General features: G+C 37.4%; 2 long non-coding RNA genes across 2 annotated transcripts in view; both read left to right on the top strand.

Annotated features, from left to right (window-relative positions):
• LOC128845812 (uncharacterized) overlaps window positions 1–883 on the top strand; it is a 195,998-nt gene extending 195,115 nt beyond the window's left edge. Inside the window, exon 3 of the long non-coding RNA XR_008446727.1 lies at window positions 752–883. This is a non-coding gene — a long non-coding RNA (uncharacterized LOC128845812). The remainder of the gene's footprint in view (window positions 1–751) is intronic.
• A 1,590-nt stretch (window positions 884–2,473) lies between these two features.
• Window positions 2,474–25,056, top strand: LOC128845811 (uncharacterized). The gene is made up of 4 exons (XR_008446726.1): window positions 2,474–2,561; window positions 4,916–5,068; window positions 5,330–5,475; window positions 24,974–25,056. It is a non-coding gene; the product is annotated as an uncharacterized LOC128845811 (long non-coding RNA).
• Window positions 25,057–26,480: the final 1,424 nt, after the last annotated feature.

Genomic DNA, 26,480 nt, shown 5'->3' on the forward strand with positions numbered 1-26,480 from the left:
TAAACTGAGCTCTTTCTATTAAAATGAGAGTATTTGTGAGAGGCCGGGAAAAGGAGAGAGGAGGAGAGAAACAAAGGAGTAGAGAATAGGTAAAAGTACAGTGGGAGGGAGGAATTACAAAAACAGAGAAGCAGGGACATTTATATTATTTTGTCTCAGGCCTAGTTTATCCCTGCTTTTGTCCTCACTTATCTTCTGTTAGTCTGACTGATGCGTTTGTTTTAAAGCATTTAAAACTTGGAGTTCAGTTTGTTTATTTTCTCTTTGTGGTGTTTTTGAGACTTTTTGTGGAAAAGTTTTATTTACTGGGCCAAAAATATCCCCAATAGAACTCCACTGGGTCAAATCCATCCACTGAAATCCATTCCTGGGGTTCAATTTGATCCCCCACTGCTTTCATTTTCAATGACACTAATCTCTTTGGACTAGACTCAGCCACCCTTACTCACGATGATTAGTACCTCAAGCAGTCCCATTTGCAATCAGCAGGGCTTCTGGAGGGGGGAGATATTACACAATGTGAGTAGTGGGTGGCAGAACCTGGCCCTTCATCCCTCTCACTTATCCAACTAATTCATCATCATTCTTTATGGTTCCAATCCACCCCGCCCCCAAATAAAATCCCATATTCAGATGCATGATCTCACTCTGAATATAACATTTCAGCCCAGCTGCATGATTGGGTCCCACTTTTCCAAAACTGTAATTTCCCCACCAGCTCAGAGGCCGGTTCTATTTTTTTTTTTTTCAGTCTCATCACCAACTTGGCTACACTAATGGACACATTGAGGCATGTCATGAAAGCAGACACTACCAGGCCAAGAGAAGAAATTATATGACCTTTGTGAGGCCAGTTCTCCTAAGCTCACCAGCGGGGAGTCCAGTTCACTAATCACTGCAGGTCTGTTTACAAGTTTGGAGAGTTTTCAAAGTTCAAAGAACTCACAAAGTTTATTTCAGGTATGTGTGTTTCCAATTGAATTTGAATGTAACTGCATTGGAGAAGAAAATGAAAATAATGCCATGTAAACAGAGTGGTATTTTACCCATACGTCTTCCTTTTTGAGTGCATGGGCACATGAAGAGTGAACAATTCTCAGATATATAGCCCACCTAGGTAAAGCACTTTCAAATGTACTTCATTTATTTATTTTAGACTGTTTTTGGCTCAAAATCATCAAAAATTACTGTCTCTAGTTTCATTCTGCCCTTTTGAAATTGTCCAGATTTTGCGCTAAGAGTCTAAAGCCACAGCAAAGAGCTAGGCCAAGAGGGAAAGCTTTTGAAGAGTTCCCACAGCTGTGAAAACACAGGCCTCAGGCTGTGTGTAGAGTTACTTCAAACAGCTGCTTCAGGTGACTAAACACCTTGAGTCTCATTCATCAAGTGTTGTTTATACTGGCTGACAGACCAGACTTGGAGAATTAAGTCTGAAAAAAAAAAGATGTACTACATACCAAGTATGGGAAAGGAACTGAGTTCCTTTAAAAAAAAATCAATTTAAAATAAAACAGACCAGGGCTAATTTTATTTTATGTTAATAAGCCTTCTGATGCCCTTTGCACATTTAGAATCAGCGGTGAAACAGTATTGGTGGTTTGCCACTTCACAATCATGTAAATAAAAGCACCTTGAATGATGCCTGTACATTGACAGATATCTCAGCTAACCTGTCACAAAAGCTTGACATTACTTATTAACCTTAAATATCATGTTAGAATAACTTTTTCCCCCTTAATCAATGTTTTAAAAAATTAAAGAAAACATGCCTAATACAGACACCTTCTTACTTTTACTTATCATCTGATTGTAAAGATTTTATCACTAGTTTTGGTACAGGGCTTATCACTCAGGTTGAGATAATATTCTTTCATCTCATATACATATGAGAAGGTGACATGGTAAGATATTTGCAATTATGTAACTTCTTTGCATGGATCAAAAGAAGAATGAAAGAAAATGACACGAGTCAGTGTCAAGTAAAGTGCTACTAGTTAAGTAAGCTTTAAATATTGAAAGGGATTTTTAATATTTCCTTTTAATCTAGAAACCTGTCACTTGGTGATTTTTTTATAACCGTAGAGTTGTTACTAACAACATTTTCCATGGTTTCATTGACTCCAACTGCAGAAACCCACCCAATCGCAGTCATGGCAAATGTGGTAATTTCTACTGGCAGTTTTTCATCCATACTAAGGCAGATTTCAAGGAAAAGGGCATGTTTTTCAGCCAGGGGGACACTGTTAGAATGATGATTTAACATTTAACATAGATTGTAGGCTAGTTCTGAAATGTTACTGTTTTCTTTGTTTTTTCTTAACAACCAGCCAGTCTGGGAGAGCAAATGTTCTTTGAGACAAAAATAATGTTCTAAGAAAGAGAGAAATTAGCGGTAGAAATTTATCTACTTTAATTATCACTTTTTTATTTTAAAAAGTACATTCATGCAATATGTTTCTTTCTTACTTCTTTTTCAGATTGTTTCAGAAAAAGAAATTCCTGACAAACTGGTTAAATTGACTGTCAGATATATAAGCTGTTTGATTTACATATGCAAATAGGTATTGGGGAATAATGCCAGATGATATACATTTTAGCTCTTCTTAATAACGGGGAACTTTATAGCAGCAGATTTGCATCTGAGTATCTGAAAAAGTTTATTTGAAAAACCAGGTGTAGGAAGCAATATAAGTTGAAGTTCCTGACCATCCTGACCGGGATGGTGATAGTGACTGTGAAATGCTCAGGAAGATTAGAGAGGCTATTAAAATCAAAAACTCAATAATAATGGGGGATTTCAGCTATCCCCATATTGACTGGGTACATGACACCTCAGGAAGGGATGCAGAAATAAAGTTTCTTGACACCTTAAATGACTGCTTCTTAGAGCAGCTAGTCCTGGAACCCACAAGAGGAGAGGCAATTCTTGATTTAGTCCTAAGTGGAGCACAGGATCTGGTCCAAGAGGTGAAATAGCTGGACCGCTTGGTAATAATGACCATAATATAATTAAATTTAACATCCCTGTGGTGGAGAAAACACCACAGCAGGCCAATACTATAGCATTTAATTTCAGAAAGGGGAACTACACAAAAATGAAGAGGTTAGTTAAACAGAAATTAAAAGGTAAAGCACCAAAAGTGAAATCCCTGCAAGCTGCATGGAAACTTTTTAAAGTCACCATAAAAGAGGCTCAACTTAAATGTATACCCCTAATTAAAAAGCATAGTAAGAGAACCAAAAAAGTGCCACCGTGGCTAAACAATAAAGTAAAAGAAGCAGTGAGAGGCAAAAAGGCATCCTTTAAAAAGTGGAAGTTAAATCTTAGTGAGGAAAATAGAAAGAAGCATAAACTCTGGCAAATGAAATATAATAATATAATTAGGAAGGACAAAAAAGAATTTGAAGAACAGCTAGCCAAAGACTCAAAAAGTAATAGCAATTTTTTTTAAGTACATCAGAAGCAGGAAGCCTGCTAGACAACCAGTAAGGCCGTTCTCATGTTCTTCTTGTGTTCTTAACTTTTAAGTAAGGCATATTGATGACACAACTTATGCCTTTTTATGTAGGAAGTAAGCTCCATTTAATAGTATAGGTAGAACCTCCTGATGTAGTTTGCTGTATTTAGACTGAAACAGGCAAATCTAAATGGATTCAGAAGCATAAGTAACCCAGTACGAATCCCAGTAACATTACATAACCAGAACAACTCTCCACCCATCTTCTTCTTCTTCTCCATGAATTGATGTTATAACCTGAAGTGACCAGCAATCGGGGTTGTCTTTGTCCAGGGCCTTTCCCTAGCCTTATACACCCAAGTATGTCTGTGACATTCTTCCAAGCAAGGCTCAAGAATTTTGTAGTTTGTTTCTACCACAGGGTGCTATTGGGCCTTTATGGTTATGTCTACACCGTGTTTAGAGTGAGTGGGAGTGAGCCTCCCAACCCAGCTCGACAGACTCTGCCAGCGGGGCTCATACTAGCACTCTAAAAATAGCTATGTAGACAGCACTTTGAAGTTGAAACTTGGGCTCTGAAGCCTAGGTGGGGATTGGGTTTCAGAGCCCGCAACTTCAAAGCACTGTCTGTGCAGCTATTTTTAGAATGCTAGCACTAGCCGTGCTGGCCCAAGTCTGTCGACCTGGGCTGGCAGGCTCACTGCTGCTCACTCCAAAACACTGTGTAGGACAACATGCATTGGAACTCAAGGCTGCTAACAAGGCATACTATAAGAAGGCCTGCCTTTCCTTAGTCTAAGGGAGATGGCAAGTCTGTCTGCCAGAGGACACTAAGAAAAGGCAGGAGCTCTGATTTTACAGAGGAAAAATGACTTGAAAGAGCCTGTTTAAAATAAATAAATAAATAAATAAATAAATAAAAGTCTGGGAGGAAGGCTTGAGAGGAGTTGGGTGTCATGTGTGATAAGGGTTGAATAACTGAGAAAAGGAAAGAAGGTCTACTCAGACCCTGTCTGTGAGTCTGGCCCCTAAACCTCACAGACTCTCACACTTTCCCCCCATGGAAATGGGATTTTTGCAGTACAGGGCCATTTGCATAGAGGCCATCTGAGTCCACACCAACTCCTGGACCCTGCCTGCTCTGTCCCAACTTCCTGTCAGCACAGCACCATTGAAACCATGCTGCTTGGGCTTCCCCATCTGTTAGAGTTTGAGGGCGGGGACTGTCTTTTACTATGTGTTTGTACAGCACCCAGCACAACAGGGCCTTGATCTCACTTGTGTCTTCTAGACTCTACTGTAATTTAATAAGTTCAAATGTATAACTGTGGCTGTACATGTAATCTATCCAGGGATTTCTGCTTCTTTTGGCAAGGCTCCAGGGGAAAATAAAATTGTTTTGTAACATTTGTTCTCAATAAACATATTTTTTCTCTTTTGCTCAAAATGTTGATTAGAAAAGGAAAGCTGTGAGGAACTAGAGACTGTGTAACTGGAACACAAAAGACTCCTAGAGCAAAGCACCATAGAGACTACTCATGTCTTGGGTTCATCCACTGCAGCTCTTCATTAATTATTCTAAGCAAAGGATTTGGGCCAGATTTTCAAAGGTATTTATGTGCCTAAAAATGCAGATAGATGCTCAGTGGGATTTTCAGAAGCACCTAGAAGCCTAACTCCTATTGACTTTTGAAAGCCCCACTATGCCCTTTTTTGGTCCTCCTCCATTATACCATAAATTTGTGTCAGTAGATTAATGTTAAGATCATTTCTTACTTCCCAACCTTGTTTTTAGATACATAGATAAAGGAGATCTCTGGGGTTCTATAAATTGTATATAATTGTTTGCATTTTTGTCATTTAATTTAAAGCTTTGAGACTGACTCAACCTCCAAAGAGTCCCATCTGATGATGTCTTCACTGGGGGAAATCCAGTGGCCTGTTGCTTCTCAGATTCATAGCTTTTTAAGACAAAAGAGACCAATATGACAGTCAACGCTATCCTCCTGTGAGTAAGGTGAGAAGGGAGAATGTTTCTTAAACATTTCAGATTTAAATCTATGATGGGGTGTCGCAGCTCATACCAAGCCATCTGTTTTTCCAACTTCTTGCCACGTCAGTCAAGCCTGAGGTCTTGCTTATCCAGCATAAAGGGATTGACTGATGTTTTTGGAAATCTTCTGTACTGACTTCAATTGGAAGTGGGAGTTGGGAAATCTCCCAGATCTGAATTGGAAATGAGAACAGACTAAAATTGTTGGGTAGTTTGGACTGGAATTCCTTTTCTGACTTCCTTTTCCCCACCCAAAGTCTGGAAAAAATGGATTGTCTCCTCCTAGAACCATCTCTAAACAGTTAAATCAAGCTGGAGCTACTTCTAGCTGAATCTCAAAAAGCTTTAGAGGTTCAATTCACATTAAAAGTTGGATGTTTATCTGAGTTTCAATCAATGCAATCATTAATCCCTGTGCACCTTTTAGGCCCTTTTGTGGTACATACATTCTTGGGTGCTTTATGTGCAGTGGCCCTTCTCTCATCTTCCCAGCCTACTCACAATTGAAACAGACAGACGTAACATCTCTTGTAAAATTTTCCTGCTTCCTGGAGCAGCGCCAATCCCAATCTCTGGTAAAATAGGCATATAGGTCAATCTTTTTAGTGGGCCAGGTGTTACTGTTTTACTAGAGGAGTGCCTCTCTCCTTTGCATCAGCACTGTTCTCCCTGCCAAACCTTGAGTGATGCCACCCCATTTCTTCGTCTGAATGGAGCTGCCAGGAGCCACTTACACTTTTGTCCCTTGCTGAGAGTTGAACACTATCCAGGTCTCTTGATTTCTGCTATTCCTCCCCCAGGCTGGTTTTCTCTTTAGATTTCCTCCACCTAAAGAGATCAGCAAAGCAAGCCTAAGAGAGATGGGAGAGACACCTTGTCATTCATTCCATAGCCTTTGAAATTAGGTAGGCTGCAGTCATACAGATGCTCTTTCCTCTCAGACTACTTTGCTTGAAGTCAGACATCCTCTCATGCTGGTACAGGCAATAAAGTGAGGTGGCAACTGTGTACTGGAAACAACTCTCAAGAGCTCTTATTTTCATTGTAATATGAATAGTAGCATCTAAGTGATAATATATTTCTGCTCCATAATTTGTGAAACAACTGACTAATGTTTTGGGAAATGTATTAATAATTCAGAAGACTGAGACAATAATTCTAGTGAATGTGAAGTTAGTTAGTTTGTTTGAATTTAAATTGAAATGTGGCTAGGGCAGTAAGAGTGACACTCCTAGACTCGCAAAAATGCCATCGGATTTTTAAGGTCTACTGGTGATCAGGGCCAGAGTTTATTCAAAGCTAAAAGAAGTCACTAAAGGAGAAATTATCATGGAGTGAAATGAAAGGAAACTGACATGGTAAGAATGATGAGAATTGCTTATAATGAGGAAATGTGTGAAAATTCATTATTGTATAAAATACTGGATACATTTTGTGAGAGTGCTGATAAACATAAGTGAATCTCTCTGTATCTCTAGACATGCAATAATAATAATGAATAATCAACCAAAAAATATAAAATATTTCAGATTTTGATTAACATCACATGAGTCATGGCATAAACTGGAGCAATTCTCATTGACTTCAGTGGGAGATTTACCAGGTTACATCAGGCTGAAGGTGGTCCACTATGGTTAAATAAAGAAAATTAAACACAGTAATAAATTATCTTGAATATACCTGGACTCATGAGAGCCTAAGTCAAGCTTTCACAGCTTGATATTTTTTCATGTAATTTCTAATTTATTTTGTACTTTAAAAGTTTGTTTTGGCTGGGATTGAAATTTAATTTGTTCTTCAAAGGAACATAACAATGGAAATACAAAGAGGAAGCTTTTGTTCTCTCCCTAGGAGTTCTGAAAGGTAATAATTATGAAATGATAAGATTCTAAATGAAAATGTCATTCGCAAAGGTTGAGGTTGAAAACAGCATAGACCTATGTAAAGCGAGAAAAGTCACATTTGATTCATGAACATAAATACAACCAGAATGATTTAATTTTAAATCATCTGATGATTTATTGTATAAATATTTTGTAATTTTGAAAGGAAATTCTTCAAAGCATGCATGTCTGAGAGACCCATCAAAACACAATGCAGCTTTGGAAAAACATTACACTTTATTATTATTAATAATAATAGTAGCAGACAGATTAATAAAATTATATAAACTAAGGATAGTGACCATATAACTCAAAAACCTGTGTTGAACAATAGCCTAAATCAAATGTAGGAATAATGCTTGTCTAGTTTCTTCTTTCAGTAAATGAGAGCATTGTGCTTGGTGGTTTAAAAACATATTCATAGTTTTAGAAAAACATAGCATTATATATTATGTTTCCTGATTTATTTGAATGGTTTGACCCACCTGTCCCTTCTTGTCATCTTCCCACTGTATATTCATAAACATACACATATTTCTGTAAAGGATGATTCATTCTTCATTTGTTCATATCGTTTGTGTGTGTGTGTGTGTACGCGCGCATTATAGGCCTGCTTGTATACACCTTATTGAGGCAAAACTCTTGTTGCCTGTTTTAGTTAGACATGCAGGATCAGGCACCGTGTCTTGGTAGAAGTTTTCTATGCATAAGGGTCTCTCTGAACAGGTTCTTTGAAAAGAGAGTATGTTTGTTTAGCAGTTGAGTTAAAATAAGTTGGTTATTACTTCACCTAATTTAAGGCCTGATCCTGCTCTTGTTGAAGTCAGTAGTAAATCTCCCATTGCCTGCACTGGGAATGAGATGAAACAAAAGGTGTCAAATTTCAGTTCTAGACCCTATCCTTGATTTAATATAATGGGAGTAAGTTGCTCTCCTTCACTGTCTTGCATCTGCTTACTTGAGAGACTCAGTCGCTCTATTCATTTATTCTGTTGTCCATTGTTAGAGAAGTAGTTCTCCCACACTATGTAATATTTTTGATACTCAGACAACCATACATCTGGATGATAAAGCTAAACAGTGTTAAATCACTATATTCCCAGGGATTGGTTTAATAAACCCATTACTCAATTTATACGGTTGAATAAACATTGAACAAAAGCTCAGATGTTGGATTTCACTCAGAACGAAATGTAAACCATAGATTTGTTTCAATAATAGGCTAAAAGGCTTCCTAGATCTTTGTTAGCCAAGGAAGCCTGGGCCTTTTCTTTTGTTTTTTTAAAGTTGCTTTTTCTATTTTATATACATACATATATACATACACACATCTATCTATCTATCTATCTATCTATCTAGCTAGCTAGCTATCATTGACAGCATCTAACATGCACAGTTAATCCTGATGTTCTGTGCTGTCATGAACTTTATCGTGTGCTCCCGCACAGGTGCCCAGTATTACACTTTCATGCTGAGAGGATTTATTTTTGAGAAGTTTACTATTCAGTGAGCTGAAGTCGGGAGTGGATGAGGAAAGGAGATGGTGGTGTGCATTTTATTCCTTACAAGAATACTGTTCTTGACTGATTGTTATCTTCATCCCATGGAAGTGTGGTTTCAATTTTAATTTTCTCTTTGAAACATAGATCAGGCTGTGTTATCAACTGTTTCTCCTTCTCAAACATTTCACTTCCTTTACAGTCTGGAGATAGCTGAAGACCTGGCTTTTCTTCTAACATTACCTAACACCTCCTCCTAAGACATTATTTTTATTTGGCGTGATTTTATATTTTTCATTCAAACTTATGTCATCAGTAGAGCTGGACAAATCATTCATAATGAACACATTTTGTCCCTATATCTTGTTCCTGAATTGTTTGTAAGCAGACTGTATGTGATATCTGAGTTGTGTTTAACACCCAATGGAGTGCTTGGTGCCTGTGTATTTTAATTTGGATTGAACAAAGGTATCACATAGTTTCCTTTCCCTTACTAGATGAGTATAACTTTTAGAATTAGGTTTCCAATGGGAATTTTATTATCTTAAAACTTGCTTTCTCTGTATATTTCCTTAAAATTAGCCATTTCCACAAACATTCCCACTAGTGAATTCATGTGATGGAATAACTAGACAAAGTAAGCATAAGAGGGAGATGAATAAAGTTTAAAACTTTTAATGTTCATGGAAAATACCAACATTCATCCATCTCTAGCCATAAGCATTGGCTTCCCATGTAAACATCCCAAATAAGTAGACCAAAGAAAGTGAGCTAATTAGCCATGCAGGAGGAGAAGGTGACCTGCCCTTCTTTTTGAGCATACCTTTCTGAACTGTGGTGATTATTGCTTTGAAAAACACTTTCATATCTGCAAATATGGGAATGTTTCCCATATTATTAATCATTCTACATGGAAGGAGACATCAGAAATGTTTCAAGAATCAGCTCACATTCTAATCTTTCCTGTTGATACTGAAGGAGAGCAGAGTTTCAGATAAAGAATTAAGCAACCATATTCATGCCAGTACATTGGCTGGGATAGGGAATTTTATCTTACTTCTCACTCTGTCTGTGCTGTAGCACAGTGAATGTTGAGTAGAATCCAAGGCTTGGTCTACACTAACCCCCCAAATCGAACTAAGGTACGCAACTTCAGCTACGTGAATAACGTAGCTGAAGTTCGAAGTACCTTAGTTCGATCTTACCTCGGTCCACACGTGGCAGGCAGGCTCCCCCGTCGACTCCGCGGTACTCCTCTCGTCTAGCTGGAGTACTGCAGTCGACGGCGAGCATTTCCGGGTTTGACTTATCGCGTCCAGACAAGACGCGATAAGTCGAACGCAGAAGTTCGATTGCCAGCCGCCGAACTAGCGGCTGGGTATAGACGTACCCCAATTTCAGCTGTGGCATACACAGGTGCAACTCCTGTTGAAATGAATAGAAGCCACACTTGTTTATACCTGGGCTGAATTTGACTATAGTATTTTCAGTGAATACTGGGGAAAACCCCCCAAACACCTATGAATATTTGTTTGAATATTTAAATGAATTTGCTTGGATCATGTTTATACTCCTATGTTCACAAATATTCTAGGAAATTAATTTACTAACTTATATTCATAGGAACAGTGCATTTTGAGCAGATGTTGGAGTATATTCACTGGAAACGAATTTTAAATTTGGAAACTCAAGAATTCCTATCAGATACCTGATTTTTAAAGTTCTCCTAATCAAATTAAAGTACAGAAATAGTCCATGTTATCACTTTACACAATCAATATGAACCAACATCACTCAAATTTAGAATACTTGCAGTAAAATGAACATGAATGACCTTTAGGACAAAAAAAATTGCAGAAATTATTTGGTGAATTATTTTAAATAATGAATAAATTAAAGAAAAGCATACATTCAAAAATAATTTGCAAACAGAAAAAGGTCCAAAATTAGTTTTTTCACTACTTTCCACCAGCTCTATTATTCAGTTATGGGATTGCAATTATCTATCCATTTGAATTAAACAAGTTCACATGACCAAATATACTTTGTGGTATCAATCATAAAGTGGTCAATAATTCTTGTCAATAGTTTTAAATTTAGCCAATTATATAATGTCTTCCCCACCTTTGAATAATACATCAGTACCACCACTTTCTTCTATGAAAATGGTGGATTATATGTTGGCATTATTTTCAGTTCTATTTAAAAAACACAAACAAAAAGAAATTATACAGCTATTATTATTATAAATTCCTGGACATCACCATCTGCTCTGGATCTTTTTCAATACCAATTAAAAGCAGCAGGTTAACTGTCATTTGGTTCATTAAAATAAGCGATACACAGACTTTTAAACAACTTCTGATGTAGGGTTATTTACATGTAAAGTGAAGATTGAAATTGATATAGATGCAGATTAGAGTGTGGGATTTTAGCCATGCATCTCCCATTAAATTACTGGGTGCACTTTTGGGAATACTGAATAGTACATAGCTCTCATTTTTAAAAAATCAAAAAATTTTGGTAGGTTTTCATGAACCTCTGCACTGCACACATCTACCCCTACACATTTCCCCAGCACCAGGGTTGTGCTGAATTCTAATTTACACTTTTACATGCTAGAAATCTGTTAAGAAACCAATGCTAGCTGTTTTATAGATATATAATTAAAAGCTATTTCCCTATGAATAAAATGAGCATGTAGCTTGAGGTGTTAGGAGAGACCCGTCCACTTCTTCAACTCAAGGAGAAATAGTTTCCCACTAAAAGCCACATCACTGCATGTTTCCGTGTGTAATTTATATCTCTTGAAATTTGAAGGGGGGGGGGCGTTATGCAAGTAGATTACTAGTATGTATGAACAGTGGGACACAGAGAAACCTTCCACACCTATTTATTTAAAAAGGAGCATAATCTTTTTTTACCTATGATGATGTCAATCTCCCTGCTAGCCATATAGGAAAAACAACTCTTATGACCAAATGACTCCAAAAAGGAGCACAGTAGAATTAGACAGAAAACTGTGCCTTGCATGGTGACTGGTTTCAGAGTGGTAGCCATGTTAGTCTGTATCAGCAAAAACACCAAGGAGTACTTGTGGTACCTTAGAGACTAACAAATGTATTTGGGCATAAGCTTTCGTGGGCTAAAACCTACTTCATCAGATGCATGGAGTGGAAAATACAGTGGGAAGATATATATACACAGTGCATGAAAAGATGGGAGTTGCCTTACCAAGTTGGGGGGGTCAGTTCTAACGAGACCATTCAATTAAAGTTGTCTCGTTAGAACTGACCCCCCACTTGGTAAGGCAACTCCCATCTTTTCATGTACTGTGTATATATATCTTCCTACTGTATTTTCCACTCCATGCATCTGATGAAGTGGGTTTTAGCTTATGCCCAAATAAATTTGTTAGTCTCTAAGGTGCCACAAGTACTCCTTGTTTTTACAGAAAACTGTGCCTCCCTCTTCTTAAACTTCTGTTCAAATTGCTACACGGATTAAGAGGTCTGATCCGAAACCCACTGTACATCATCAGGAGTCTTTCTATTGATGTCAGTAGGCTTAGGATTGGGCCTAGAAGATGGAAGTCATTATGTGCTCTCCAAGCTAAATGAAATTGGGGAAAGGAATGGCCAGCTTTTGGAGGTAGTTGGGTTATTGGCACATGTCTAAAATTAAATAAACCCATTTTTGAGCCTGAAGGGTAAATGTTGGAAAAGAAATTCTTTATGAGAAAAGCTGGTAAAACAACCATATAGCTACCGTTGTGTTACATTAGTCTTAAATTAAGCCCAAGGCATTATCCTACACTTTCTTCAATGTTATCTCTGCCTGTAATAAAAAAACATGTCTTCTGATTACAGGTCTTTCTATTATCTCAAGTCTAAACCTAATATATTTTCTATCCAATCTTAATTTTCCTCTGTTCAGGTGTTTTGTTGTTGTTTTTGTTTTCTTTTGTTTTTGTATTGAGATTCAAGATTGTGATTTAATAGGTGAACATCCTCTGTCAAAAAATCTTATTGCTTGTGCTACAGGGAAAAATAAGTTTTAATCTACTTGAAAAGGGAATATATATATAATTATATATTCAAGCACATGCTAGTATCACATATTATTAATTTGGATACTTTTTGGGATAAATTACCACTCAAGTGGCATGAATTTATACTGTTCCAAGAGGCAGAAAAAGTTTTTAACAGAACTTCAAAAAAAAAAAAAAAAGTTGAAAGCCCAACGAATTTTGAAAAAATACTATATATGCAGTACAAAGTTTCTCCTAATTTTAGTATATGTTCTCAAATTGACAATCAAAATCAAATGAAGTCAGTGAGGCAAAGCAGATTTTTAAAGTTCAGCACAAGTGTATATTTTTGAAGAATTGAGAGCTTATATTGTAAGTTTGAGAACATCGACTAAATTTGGTGGCCCTTTGTGCTGCACATAAAGTAAATGTGCAAAATTTGTGAGGCTTTTTTAAATAGAAATTTCACAAATTTATTGTCATATAACTGTAATCACACTGATACACAACATTCTTGGTATGAATGTCTTAATTATATGAAATTTAAAAGCACAGGCTCTTATATTTAATAACCAGCAGAAGTTCATAGACAACCTTTTGTCTGTCTGGTAAAAAGCTCACTGCAGCTCCTGTTTTAAGTGTTTTGTGGTGTTGGAGCCTGATCCAATATTCATTGAAGTCCATGTCAATTTCCATTGATTTCAGTGGGTATTGGAGCAGGCCTTTATTCTTTCTGTAACCCACTGTCTCCATTGCTGTGATCCAAAAAATCTTATTGCCAGGATAGAGACGATACAGTATGTGTGAGATTTATGTTTTGCTTGTGTCTGTTGTTTACAGAATATGGATTTGTTACAAGATGAGCTCTGATTTCAGGAAATTACCCACATTGTCAAAGAATTTACTTTCTTAAATATATTTTCTTCATTAGCTTTATAAACAGCCCATTTTTTTTCATGTTTTTTAAAATATTTTAAATCTGGACTTTGATGTATTATTAACACATGGTCATATTGCAACAAACTTTCCAACACACACATACAGACATGTAGATTCTTTAAAAAAAAATAGTATCAAAGGAGAATTACTCCTGGGTTCCTGCAGAGATCCACAGGAAAAGCTTTCCCTAGAGCTGGCTCCGTTTAACTTTTCCCATAGACATGCAAGCTACACAGGAGTCAGATGTTCCAGTCACAAATTTACCCTGAAGAGAGGAGAGGAATCTTGTAGACAGACAACATACAGCAGGGGTGGTAGGAAAGAAAAAGTTTCAAGGAGAAGAAGCACTGAAGTGAGGAAAAGTGAAAAACCATATAAAGTCATAAGGAATTAAGGACAATATACATGTCTTTATCTGTATGGAGCATGCATTGATATCAGTAGGATTTTCATGTATGGGAGACGCATGCATGAGACTCTAAACTGTTGGATAAAAAACAAAAGGTGATATATGGTATAATAAAGAGAATGGTACAAAGTTATAGGGAAGAGGACAAAGGAGATAAAAGACAGAATTTTTAAAGGAGTGAGATGGTGGGGAGGGGAATTTGCTACCTAATTCATGGTTACACCCAACCTCTCAGCACAACACTCAAGGACCTGGAGGAGAAAGAAAGCTTTATACTACTTTTGTGCTATCTCTATTTCAGGGGTCTACTGGGGGCCATTTGGGACTCTTGGCGGAGGTTAGAGCAGCCTCATGGTTCCACTAACTTCTAAAGGGAAAAAAAATTGCTCCTGGCAGACCATGGCCCAAAGGGACCACTGTTGCAATAGGGAATAGCAAAGCACCTTAGTACTCATGCCGTGCCCTGATCCCTAAAACAACATCGCCTGTACTGGGGGGGCGCAGGAGTCTCTTTACACTCGTGATCGCAGATGACACTAACTGGGGAGAGAGGTAGATACGCTGGAGGGGAGGGATAGGGTCCAAATTGACCTAGACAAATTGGAGGATTGGGCCAAAAGAAATCTGATGAGGTTCAACAAGGACAAGTGCAGAGTCCTGCACTTAGAAAGGAAGAATCCCATGCACTGCTACAGGCTGGGGACTGACTGGCTAAGCAGCAGTTCTGCAGAAAAGGAGTTGGGGATTACAGTGGACGAGAAGCTGGATATGAGTTAACAGTGTGCCCTTGTTGCCAAGAAGGCCAAAGGCATATTGGGCTGTATTATAGGAGCATTGCCAGCAGATCGAGGGAAGTGATTATTCCCCTCTATTCGGCACTGGTGAGGCCACACCTGGAGTATTGCATCCAGTTTTGGTCCCCCCACTACAGAAGGGATGTGGACAAATTGGAGAGAGTCCAGCGGAGGACAACAAAAATGATTAGGGGGCTGGGGCACATGACTTACGAGGAGAGGCTGAACTGGGCTTGTTTAGTCTGCAGAAGAGTAAGGGGGGATTTAATAGCAGCCTTCAACTACCTGAAGGGGGGTTACAAAGAGGATGGAGCTAGGCTGTTTTCAGTGGTGGCAGATGACAGAACAAGAAGCAATAGTCTCAAGTTGCAGTGGGGGAGATCTAGGTTGGATATTAGAAAACACTGTTTCACTAGGAAGGGGTGAAGCACTAGAATGGGTTACCTAGGGAGGTGTTGGAATCTCCATCCTTGGAGGTTTTTAAGGTGTGGCTTGACAAAGCCCTGGCTATGATGATTTAGTTGGTGTTGGTCCTGCTTTGAGCAAGGGGTTGGACTAAATGACCTTCTGAGGTCTCTTCCAACCCGAATATTCTATGATTCTATGATCTGCTGGCTTTACAGTCCTTTTGTGCCGGGCAGCAGAGACAGTGTAAAGTGATAGGGAGATACAGGTAACAAGTGAACTGGACCCTTTTGGGGGCAGATGGGTGGCATTCCATTGAGATTACTTTAGGCATTTTCTAACTACTGTATGTAGTTTCTTATTTCCTCTTACTTACAGGAGCAAAAGAAGAGATATATTTAGCTACTGCAATATTTTTTAGCAACTTATTCCAGTAGGAGAGCTTTTGACCAGCCACGACCTTGTCATCTTGATCTGGTTCCAGCCATTTCAATAAGCATTTTAAGTATAATGTATCAGGATGGATGTAATAGAAAAATATCAGTGTATAAAATTGAGTTTGTGTCCCCAACATCTCACACAACCAACATGGACCCCACAGGCTTGAGAATGGCCTTCACAGAGTAGGCTGGGTAACAGCTTTGTTTACCCATCCTAATTGCAAGGGTAGATTTCACCTTTCCAGAGTCTCCAACTCTAACCACATAGTTTAGTTCTGCTCCCATTGAAATCAACTGCAAAACCCTCATTGACTTCAGTGGTACCAGATCAAGCTCAAGTGGGTAAAAGGAATCTCTTTAGGATCTCTAAAGCAATAGGGCCAAATTCATGACTGATGTGATACCATTGACTTGAAGTTATAAGGTTAAGGGAATAACTTGAAGTTTCAGTGAAGTACAGGACGGGAATTTGCTCATTTTCTTCCTCAGTAACATACTCCTATATTCCTTTCTCAACACATGGATGCTCCCTTATACTTTTATGCCTGTAGCTGGAAGCTAATTTTATGACTTGTCTCCCATTCATGTGAAACACTTGTACCTAAAATCCCTTTCTCTCCTCTGCACTCCTATTCTATATGTCTTTCCATGTTCTTGAGTTTTTTCCATTGGGAAGGATTGCCTCATTCATTTTTGGCAATTTTTATTTTTTCATAACTATAAAACCTTATATACCACCCCCTTACAATCACTTTTCTGATGGGAATGAACTTTTAGGACTTCATTTAGTCTCACTGCATTGATATTTTTCGACCTGCTATTATTCTCCAGGCTCTGTGTGGTTTCCCCTGTTTTTGGTAAGATTTCACAAGTTTATTTCATGATCATCCTGAGATGTCTTAACCTTTTCTGTGTGACATACATTATTGCTACTACTAGTTATTTGGGCTGTATTTATTTGGAAATAAACATGCAGCAACTCCATCCAATCCAAAATATCATAATTAATATGAAATGAATCCATGTTACTACTATACTGAATAGTAGGGTTGACAATATTGTATTTAGCTCTGTATGCTAGCTTAAGGAGAGGGGACCAGAATGGGATTCTGTTTGGAAAGGCCACCCCAGAGTTCAAATTCTCATCCAAGCTAACCACGCCTCTTGAGTCTGCAAAACTGGACAGGAAGTCTCACCAGAACAAGTTTTAGTAGGAGGTTCCTAGTATTTGTGCTGCAGCTTGCAGATAGAAATCCAGCTTTTAAAAAAATATATATTTTAGCACTTCTGGTTCTGCTTCGTGCCAGAAAAAATGAAGTGAAAAAGACTGAGAGAGGTTTGGTTCTAAAAGTGGGTGATGGTTCAGGGGCTGCAACTGTGTTGTTTTTCTGAACCAGTTGAGTTGAAGAACGCTGATAAGCCATAGATTTGACATGATACAGCAGCATTGTTATTGTCTCTTCTCACCATACCAAATCTGCTGCTCTCTGAAAGCAACAAGAAGATGGGCTGAGCCTTTAGAGCCCTTTGTCAATAGTCCCTCCTTTGGATCTTTATTGCAGGCTTGTTAGTCTACTTTCAGTTGCATTTGCCATGTACTTGGTACTTAAGTGATCTAAATCTTTCAGTATTATGCCAGGGTTGTTGATCCTACCACATGGATTAGCCATTTAGAAGTGTGTTCTTGGCAGTGAAGGTTCACATATCATATCAATTTCTCCAACATTAGAAACACCACCCATTGACAGCAGGCCTCATCAACAAGTACAGTCAGAAAATGGGCAGGAATGTCAAATATTTATCCCTTTTAAATTTTTTAATATGTTCTCCTGGGGCCTGATTACAGAATTTTTTAATGCTTACAAATTTCTTCAGTGCAACAGTACTAGTTTGTTTCCAAGGAAACAAATGTACTTATACTGCACTGCACACATTCTTAATCATTAAATTCCATAATCTCTCTCACTCATTCTCTTTCTCTTTCTCTCTTTGAATGGGTAACTTCTAAAAATTGTTTGTTTTTATTGGCATCTCCAGCTACAATTTAACTGCAGGTAAATTTCCAAATATGTTCTCAATAAAGGATTGTTTCAAATTACTGAAAAAATCTAATTGTCAAGAGCTTTTATGAAATCATCTTAATCAAGATAAATATGTATTCTTTCTTCTTCTACTCTCTGGTGTGGGAACATTTAATTTTTTTGTGTACGAGATCTCCTGTGTGGTTTGATGCAAAATATTTGTCTATAAATATATAAAATTCAAAAACAGTGTGTGAAAATATGTGGAAATACAGTTGCACAGTGTATTTATTGTTGAAGTGTGTGGGTGTGGGCTTGTGTATAAAACATATAGTTTGTCTAGATACACATACATGTAGGTGGGTCTATACAGTGAGTACATTATAAATATATATACTTACATATAAGATATTGACTTTGAAATTTTCATTCAAAATATACTAAATATTAACTTAGGACTATTAGGAACCCACTGGAGGGACAATGCATTTTTAAAGTGACGTTTTAACATTCAAACCATTCATATTCTTCAATGTCAATGTAATTTTTATCTAAATGATTTCAGAGGAAAATGGATTCATTTGACTACAGTGCTTCTAAGACCAGTGGGAAGCTCATCATCTTAATATTGAATCTGTAAATCCTTTCCACTAGGGATGATTAACAGCTTTGTCAAGTGTTTATTTTACTTTAAGAAGAATATGTAATTTCCTGGTATAACTCAGACATATTTCAGTCTATTTCTTCTTTTGCATGTCACATTCATGCTGTAGGTTAGCATGATCTAGCCTACCTCTATTAGACTTCTATTTTGAGCAGTAAAAGGATAGCCTAATAAGTTTTCATAGTTTAATGATCATACATCAGTTTTCCCTATGATTCATTTATACTTGATAAATAAAAACCCCTCAGCAGTCCTGATAAGAAGTAATAACAGGGAATTACTTCCAGATGGCACTTTTGCTATGCTACACGTGTGGTCTGAGTTACCCATGGGATATAAACCTTATATTAGTGCAGTGATATGCTGTTCACATGACTGCTGTCTTGAAAGCACTGGTGAACTCTTCCCAGTGGCAGGACAACTACCGCCATTAGGGTTACTTGGAAGTATTTAGCTGTGCAGTGACATTTACATGTTCAGCTTTGCACACAGATTCCAAAGTCAGACTATAAACAAAAGCTAACGTGAGAGACAATGTCCTGTACAGCCTCATTTTCGAGATTTAATTAAGATGCCTTATTTAGTCATCTGATAGTCTAAAGGTAAATAACCAGTAAATAACCAATATAAGATGAAATATGATTTTCCCCCCCAAAGACTATAGCAGGTATAAATACCCCCTCCTTTTACTTACAAATCTAAACAGTTAGAAATGTGTTTTGGACTTTCATATAAATCTTTTTGTTTTTTCCTTGTTGTTCGTTCTTATAAAAAAAAACCTACCAATATTTTGACATTGTTAGAAAGTTGGGCAATATATTGTGTAACAGAGAGGGTGAGGGAATGTGGGGGAAGGCTATAAGAAGAGACACATAACAGTTTATCAAATCAGAATTATCCTGATTCAAACAAGGAGGGTGGAAATTTTGTCCTTGTGCTGCTGACTCTCAAGCTAAGTTTGAGCTTCTGGGGAAAGAAAAAAAAAGTCTCAGCACATGGTTTAAATACACTATGGTTGCCAATTATGAGATATGTACGATTTGAACTTCCTTGTTCAGATCTGCAAAATAATGGACTTCCCTGTGATGGAAAAAATGAATGTTTACTAGAATATACAGAATGCTCTTTCAAGATGCAGTTTAATTACAGTCAAAACCAATAGCAAATGCTCGGCTTTATAAATAAATATTACAAGTGTGATTGTCTTCAAAATATGAGTGACATAAATCTATTCTGTTTCTGAAATGGTATCATCAAGTTTTTTCAGAAAGTGCTATGTTCTATTTTATCTCAAATTTTCCTGGTTAAAGTCTAAAATAAAAATTGCAGATTAGAAAATCCTTTGAGAATGGGGTTCAGCAAGTGAAACTGTTTGAAGGTAAGTTTCATACTAGTTTGACTGAATTTAATGAGCCATTGTTAGGAACCAAGCAAGCAAGTATTCTAGAGAGGCAGGAGGTATACACAAGCTGTCTTTTTAAGAAGCCATTGTAAATCTGATAACAAAGAGAGCCTGACTTTCTCCTTGAATCACCAAGTTGACAAAACATATACTGCATGGACTGATAGCAAATGAGATACATTTTGCTAGTAAAGAAAATTAGACTTTAAATTTAACTCTATAAATCCTAATGTTTAGGGCATGGGGGAAAGCTAGAATCATGCTGAAATGCAAGCTGTTGTATAAATGTGGAATGAAGCACAGACGTGTATGCCTCCCTGTTCTAAAACAGAACATTTTGTGCAACTTTACTGTAGGTGAAACCAATACTAACAAATATATTTTAACACAAACCAAAAAGCACAGGGGGGGAAATTATAACAAGCTGTGTCTTTAAACCAGTAGGGATTAACCAACTCACTTTGTTACCTAGGAGGCTTCAAAGTAAAGGTCCCCTGTTCTGAGGGACTGTATTCACTCAGTGCTTGCTAACCTTGGGCTGACTGCTTAAAACATGGATCTTTTCTTTAGGCTGAAAGGGATTTTTAATATTTAAAATTATTAGTTTGTAGTATCCATGTAATTTCTTCAGCCATAGGGCTTTACTATCTTTGATGTGCATCTCTGTTCCAGCTGGTACTCCTACCACTCCTGCTGTCTCTTCGCCCTAAGTAAGGTTTCTTTCTTTGTTAAAACTGGTGCCACTGATTTGGCTTCAGCTCTGAGAAAGGCTTTTATCCATTTGAAAAGTGGTGTTGCTGAGACAGATTTCCTTTGCCCTGAGAAGGAGATTTCTTATTTGTATTTGGTTTCTTTTCTTTTCTTTTCTTTTCTTTTCTTTTCTTTTCTTGAGATTTGTATTTCCCGAAGATGTGTGATTGTGGGTTCTCTTAGTACAACATCCATCTCAGGGCAACATGGTCAGCAGAAGATAATGCGGTCACTCACCCTTTCTTCAGTTCAGACAAATTATAGCCCTTAAGATCCTTTGAGATTAGCATAGGTACATTTCTTTGAATGATCTCACAAAACTCACTCCTATGGAGAGTGGCCCATGCCTAACTCACTATTTTTAAACATTTTGGACCAGATCCTCCATTAACTTAAATGAAGCTACACCACCTCAGGGTCTTGCCCTAGGGCCCCAAAGAGAAGCCTGATCCCACCAACTGGAACAAGAAACCTGAGAGATTTCCAGAATCAAGGTCTTCTGCAATGTGGATTAGACAAGATCTTTCCCCTTCAATCCATTCTAATTGTTTTTCTGTAATACATACATTAGATCCTCAACTGATGTAAATTGATGCAACTCCATTAAGAATCTGGCTCATAGGTTGCCATTTATAAGTAATGCTGTTGAACTTATAAATTTGTAGCTTCCTGAACTAATCTATTTCTCTTTTTTAAATGGTTAACATCCATTCTACACACATAACTTCACAGCATTAAAATGAACAAGTTTTTGATTATTTTCATACAGAAGACTGAAGAAGTCTTTTGAAGTCATCTGGTCTTGGTTGGTGGCTTAAGTTGTCGGAGTACAACAGAAACATTTATTTTATATAGCACCTTTCATGTAGACACATCCCAAAGCACTTTACATTAATCTTACTAAAAAAGGATATATATCAAAAACCTGAAAACCAATAAATAGATCTAGATTTAAAAGATTTTATAAAAAGACTTCAGATAACACCTAAAAACAGAAACAGATTCAGAGTCTAGCAGGTTCAGTTAACAGCCTTCAGAAGTTAGGACCTTAAAAAGAAAATGGGCCTATTCCACATGATGATTTGATACCTTCCATATCCTTAGAATAGTGTATTTAGTGATATAAGTAGCAATCTGTTTCAGCAGACGCAAAAGTACAAGATCATTGCAATTTTGTACAACTGAAAGAAAGATCTTAGTCCTATAGCCATCTACAAATCAAGAAGCAGATGCCATCCGTTAGGTAATTTTCTTGCTTGACTTTAGTTAGAGTTACAAAGGTCTGGAATAAGAAGAACAGGAGTACTTGTGGCACCTTAGAGACTAACAAATTTATTAGAGCATAAGCTTTCGTGGACTACAGCCCACTTCTTCGGATGCATGTTTTTTGTATTATTTGCACCCTAGATAAAATATCTTTAGAAGGACCAGTAAATAAAGCTTTTCATTAATCAAATTTTCAGGTAAATAAAATGCAAACATGTAATTTAGCATAGTAAATAGCACGTAAAACTATTAATTGAGCAATGTTATTAAAAATAAATAAAATTATCCAAAATTGGTTTACACATACACACGCACAAAAAATCTGAACCACATAAAATTTGCAAAGTTAGGCCCACAGCTGAAGTGTGTGTTGGGAAGGAAGGGAGTGGGGCAGGGAAGGCTATGAGATGGGCAGAAGTGACGTTACTCTGTATTTCTGGTTTCCTAATCTTCAGATTGGCCAGGGGTCAGTTTGGCATCTATTGCAACTTGGAGAAACCAAAGTCCCTCAGATATTTTCACTGTCAGTCCATTATCTCTGACTTCTTTCTTCTCTGCTCTCTTTGCATGACCAAAGCAGCTTTTCTAGAACTATGTCTTTGATATCATTATGTCATGATGAGGATAAGATATTATCAATTCCATGGTCGGACTGCATCTGCTGTGATGTACCATAGACTCCCCTCTTAGAGAGGGAGGGTGGTTCATCATCAGAAACTTATGGTTATAGTGCATCATGGAAATTCTACAGTTCTGAAGAGACACTGCAGTGGGATATCCTAATTGAAATAGTTTGATTTTGGGGTGTTTGGGTTTTCAATGAAAAATTGAAATTTTACACAGAAAGTAGACTCTTTGCAAGAATATTCACTTAGTCAAAACCCCATTTTTCCATCAAAAATGTTTTAGATAAAAAAACTTATAACAGCCCTTCCTCACATATAATAATGCAACATCTTCCCTATTTTATATTTTGGAGCATATCATGCTATCATCTTTAAGCAACCCAATCTCTTATTGCAGTCAAAATTGTATCTAAAACTCTATGGAATGAGAGGGTTTTAAGTTTCATGAGGTAGCTCTCCCGTTCCTACATTATAACCATAACATCTACAGACAGCTGAAACTTGCATTTTAATAATGAGGTTTATTAAAGAAAATGTATTTGGGGAAGTCACCTGTCACCACTGGCTACCACCACAAAAGTAACAAAATATGACAATGTAGGCAAGTTCTCACTACCCTCATTTCCTCTTCTTCATTTCCTGTTAATGATAACTAGTGACTGGATAGTACCTTCTGGTTTTAGAGCTTAATATTAGAAGTCTCCTTTTTTTGCTGTCCTTGGCCTTTTGTTTCTGCTTATTTGCAAATTGCCTGGCTTCCTATGGAGATACTGTACTGTACAAAGAGCTAAGAATAGCCAGACCAGAGCCAACCAATGGTCCATTCAGTCTGATATTCTGGCTCATACAGTAGCTAACAATGCCTGTTTCAGGAGGGAGTATAAACCTTACTAACGAATCATCTGATTGTCCAGTAATTGAAAAGGGTGGTGGGCAGAGGGAGTGGAATTCTCCCTGACCCCAGATAGGATTAGTTTACGCCTTTCTGCATAGTTATTAATCATTCAAAAGGCCAAATTTCCCTTCTGACTTTAAAGTCTATGAGTCTGAGTCTATACATTTTGACTGGCCTTTTCATTGATGCAAGGTGTCTTCCCTCTCCTTCTTGCATCCCTGAACAGGCTCTGGTCAGGGTCCCAGTGAGGATTTATCCCACTTGAATAAATTAGGGGTGACTTAGGCATGGTCTACACTACACAGTTAGGTCAACATAAGGCATCTTACATCAATCTAATTATGTCAGTGTACACACCACTGCCTTGTCCCACCAATGTAAGTGCCCTTCTATATCAACATAATAACTCCATCTCCATGAAAGGCATAGCGCTTATATCAGTGTAGTTAGGGTTATTTACATCGGCTGTTGGCTTTCTTGTCAATTTCACGGCTCCATGAATCCTCCACTGGCTTCCCCTTTTCCAGGGCATCAAGTTCAAGCTTCTTGTCACCATCTATGCCAGCTTCCATGCATGGAACATCCTTCCTGAGCTCATCTTCATGACTGTCACCATATCTATGTTCAAGTCCCTCTTGAAGGCCCACTTTTTCCATGGTACCTATAGCAAATTAACTAACTGATAATTTCATGTTTGAAGAGAAACTGGAAACACAGTAAATATCATCCTAAACTCCCAAATGCACACACAATCTCATCCCACCATCCTGGGTAAACATAACCTGATGTTAGTGTGACACAGCTAATAACCCTGTTGATCAATCTAGTGATATATTGTACTCTTTCCCTGTAGCCTCTGCCCATCTGTCTTTAGAGTGAGCTCTCTGGAGGGCATGAAATGTGATTTCTCTTCAGTTTGAAAAGTACCTAGTATGTTATTGGTGCTACTAGAAATAAATACAGAAAATAGTAATAACGTATGATTTCAGTGGACTTCATTTGGTATTTTATGTTGTTCACTCCAAGTATAGCTGCTGTATAACTTGGGCATCGTTGTGGTGGTAAAGCATTCTGTCTCTCTGCAGCTAGATATGCAAGGAAAATATTACATAGAATGCAAATTTCATAATGTTCGCAAAATATTTCCCTGGACCACTTTCAGATCTAATGTACTGTACCTCCAGTAATCAGGAAATACACTACCAGCTCTGAACCAAAAGTTATTTTTTGCTCCAACCAGTCTTTAAAATCTTTACATGGTTACCATTAGCATATGGTGAAGATAAATTACTATACTATCAAAACTGGCACAGCCGAAAAGAAAATGGTGAGCTCTGAGGGATATGGTGGACTCTGACTAGTGCTTTTTCAATGGCAATGTGATTGGCCATCCACCTACAGGGATCTTTTCCTGTATTTTTCTATATTTGTCTTTTCAGGCACAATACTGTTTGTGATGGTGACATACTGGGCACATGGATGCTGGAAATGGATTTTGCCTGTGTTTCAAGTTGGAAATAAATCTCCTGGGTTCATTTTGCTTTGTTCTGATTTCTTAACTCTTGGAAAGATAATTTTGCCATTACCAGTTGGGTAGTATGTCAGCTTTGATGCATCACCATTTTCCTGACTGACATTATTATTCCGTATTTTTTAAATGAAAATTCATACCTTTTCATATTGGCATTCATTAAACTTTGGCTGCCTTGTATTAAATACAAGACATATTATATTTAATATTAAATTGCTCCCCTTAAAGGAAGCAATAATGAGAGTTTTTAAATGAGGTATCTGAGCCCTAACATTTCGTTATGAATCAACAAATTTTCATCAGTTGATGATGAAAGACACTTCACTTCTCAGAGAGCACTTTCAGCGCCAATATAAGGTACTGGCGTATAATGTCAATATAAAATAGCTCTGTAACAAATAAACCTCATATCTTTCATTCCTTACTCAGGCAAAACTCCCTATTGACTTCTGTGCTTTTAGTAAAGACAGTACTGTAGGAGTGAGCCCCTAATTTCTTGCCCTTTGTAATAGCTCCTTAGTTGTCCACCTAATACCTCTTCAGAATACAATCTCTCTCCCTATTTATCTGTCTGTATCTAATGCATCTCTAACTCTTTCATTTCTATATAATAATGATTCTGCAGTAGATGTTGAATTTTCCTTTTAGCTTAAAAATCTACAAAAGTCTGCTGATGCAACATTGCAAGAGATAATATGCTAAGTGCTTACAGTATGCTATACTTTGCTATATATATAATAATAATTTACACACACAGCACACATACACTTTTCAGTATTTCTGCAAGCAATCTAGACACGACAGAAACAAATTGATGGAGACAGAAATGGGAGAATCCCACCCTGTCAGAAGATGAATGAGTTGAGCTTGCATGATGTGAACCATGGCTGACAGAAGCGAGGTGGAATCAAAGAGTGAGCAACTTTTGACAACACACGCTTCACAGCTCTGACCACTGAGGATCTACATGATTATCTCCAGACAAAATAACTGTGAGTAAAAGGCTTACATACACTTAAATTAAACACAGCAGGGTTTTAGTAATCTCTGTTTGCATTTTACTTTCTGTTAAGAAGGAAATTGCTTGGACTTGGAACATTTCATTTAATGGCATTTTTAGTTACCTTTTGTACTTCTAATGCCACAGTCTAAATTCACCCTGAATTACCCAGAAAGGCAGAGGAAACTTTTGTCCTTTATTTTTAATTGCAGTGGCTTCCTTACCAATTTTGCTAAATTAAATGTGTTTTAAAACATCTCTGTATTTGAAACCTAATTATCCCAATCTCTGGATGAAGTATAGCTAACAATACAAACCCCATTTATGTAATTTATTTGCAAAGGAAAATAAGTGGGATGCAGTTCTACTAATGATATACATGTTTGCAATTCCATCCCCTTTTCTCCCCCACCCC

The sequence above is a fragment of the Malaclemys terrapin genome, chromosome 11, assembly GCF_027887155.1.
Source record: "Malaclemys terrapin pileata isolate rMalTer1 chromosome 11, rMalTer1.hap1, whole genome shotgun sequence".
Lineage (NCBI taxonomy): Eukaryota > Metazoa > Chordata > Testudines > Emydidae > Malaclemys > Malaclemys terrapin.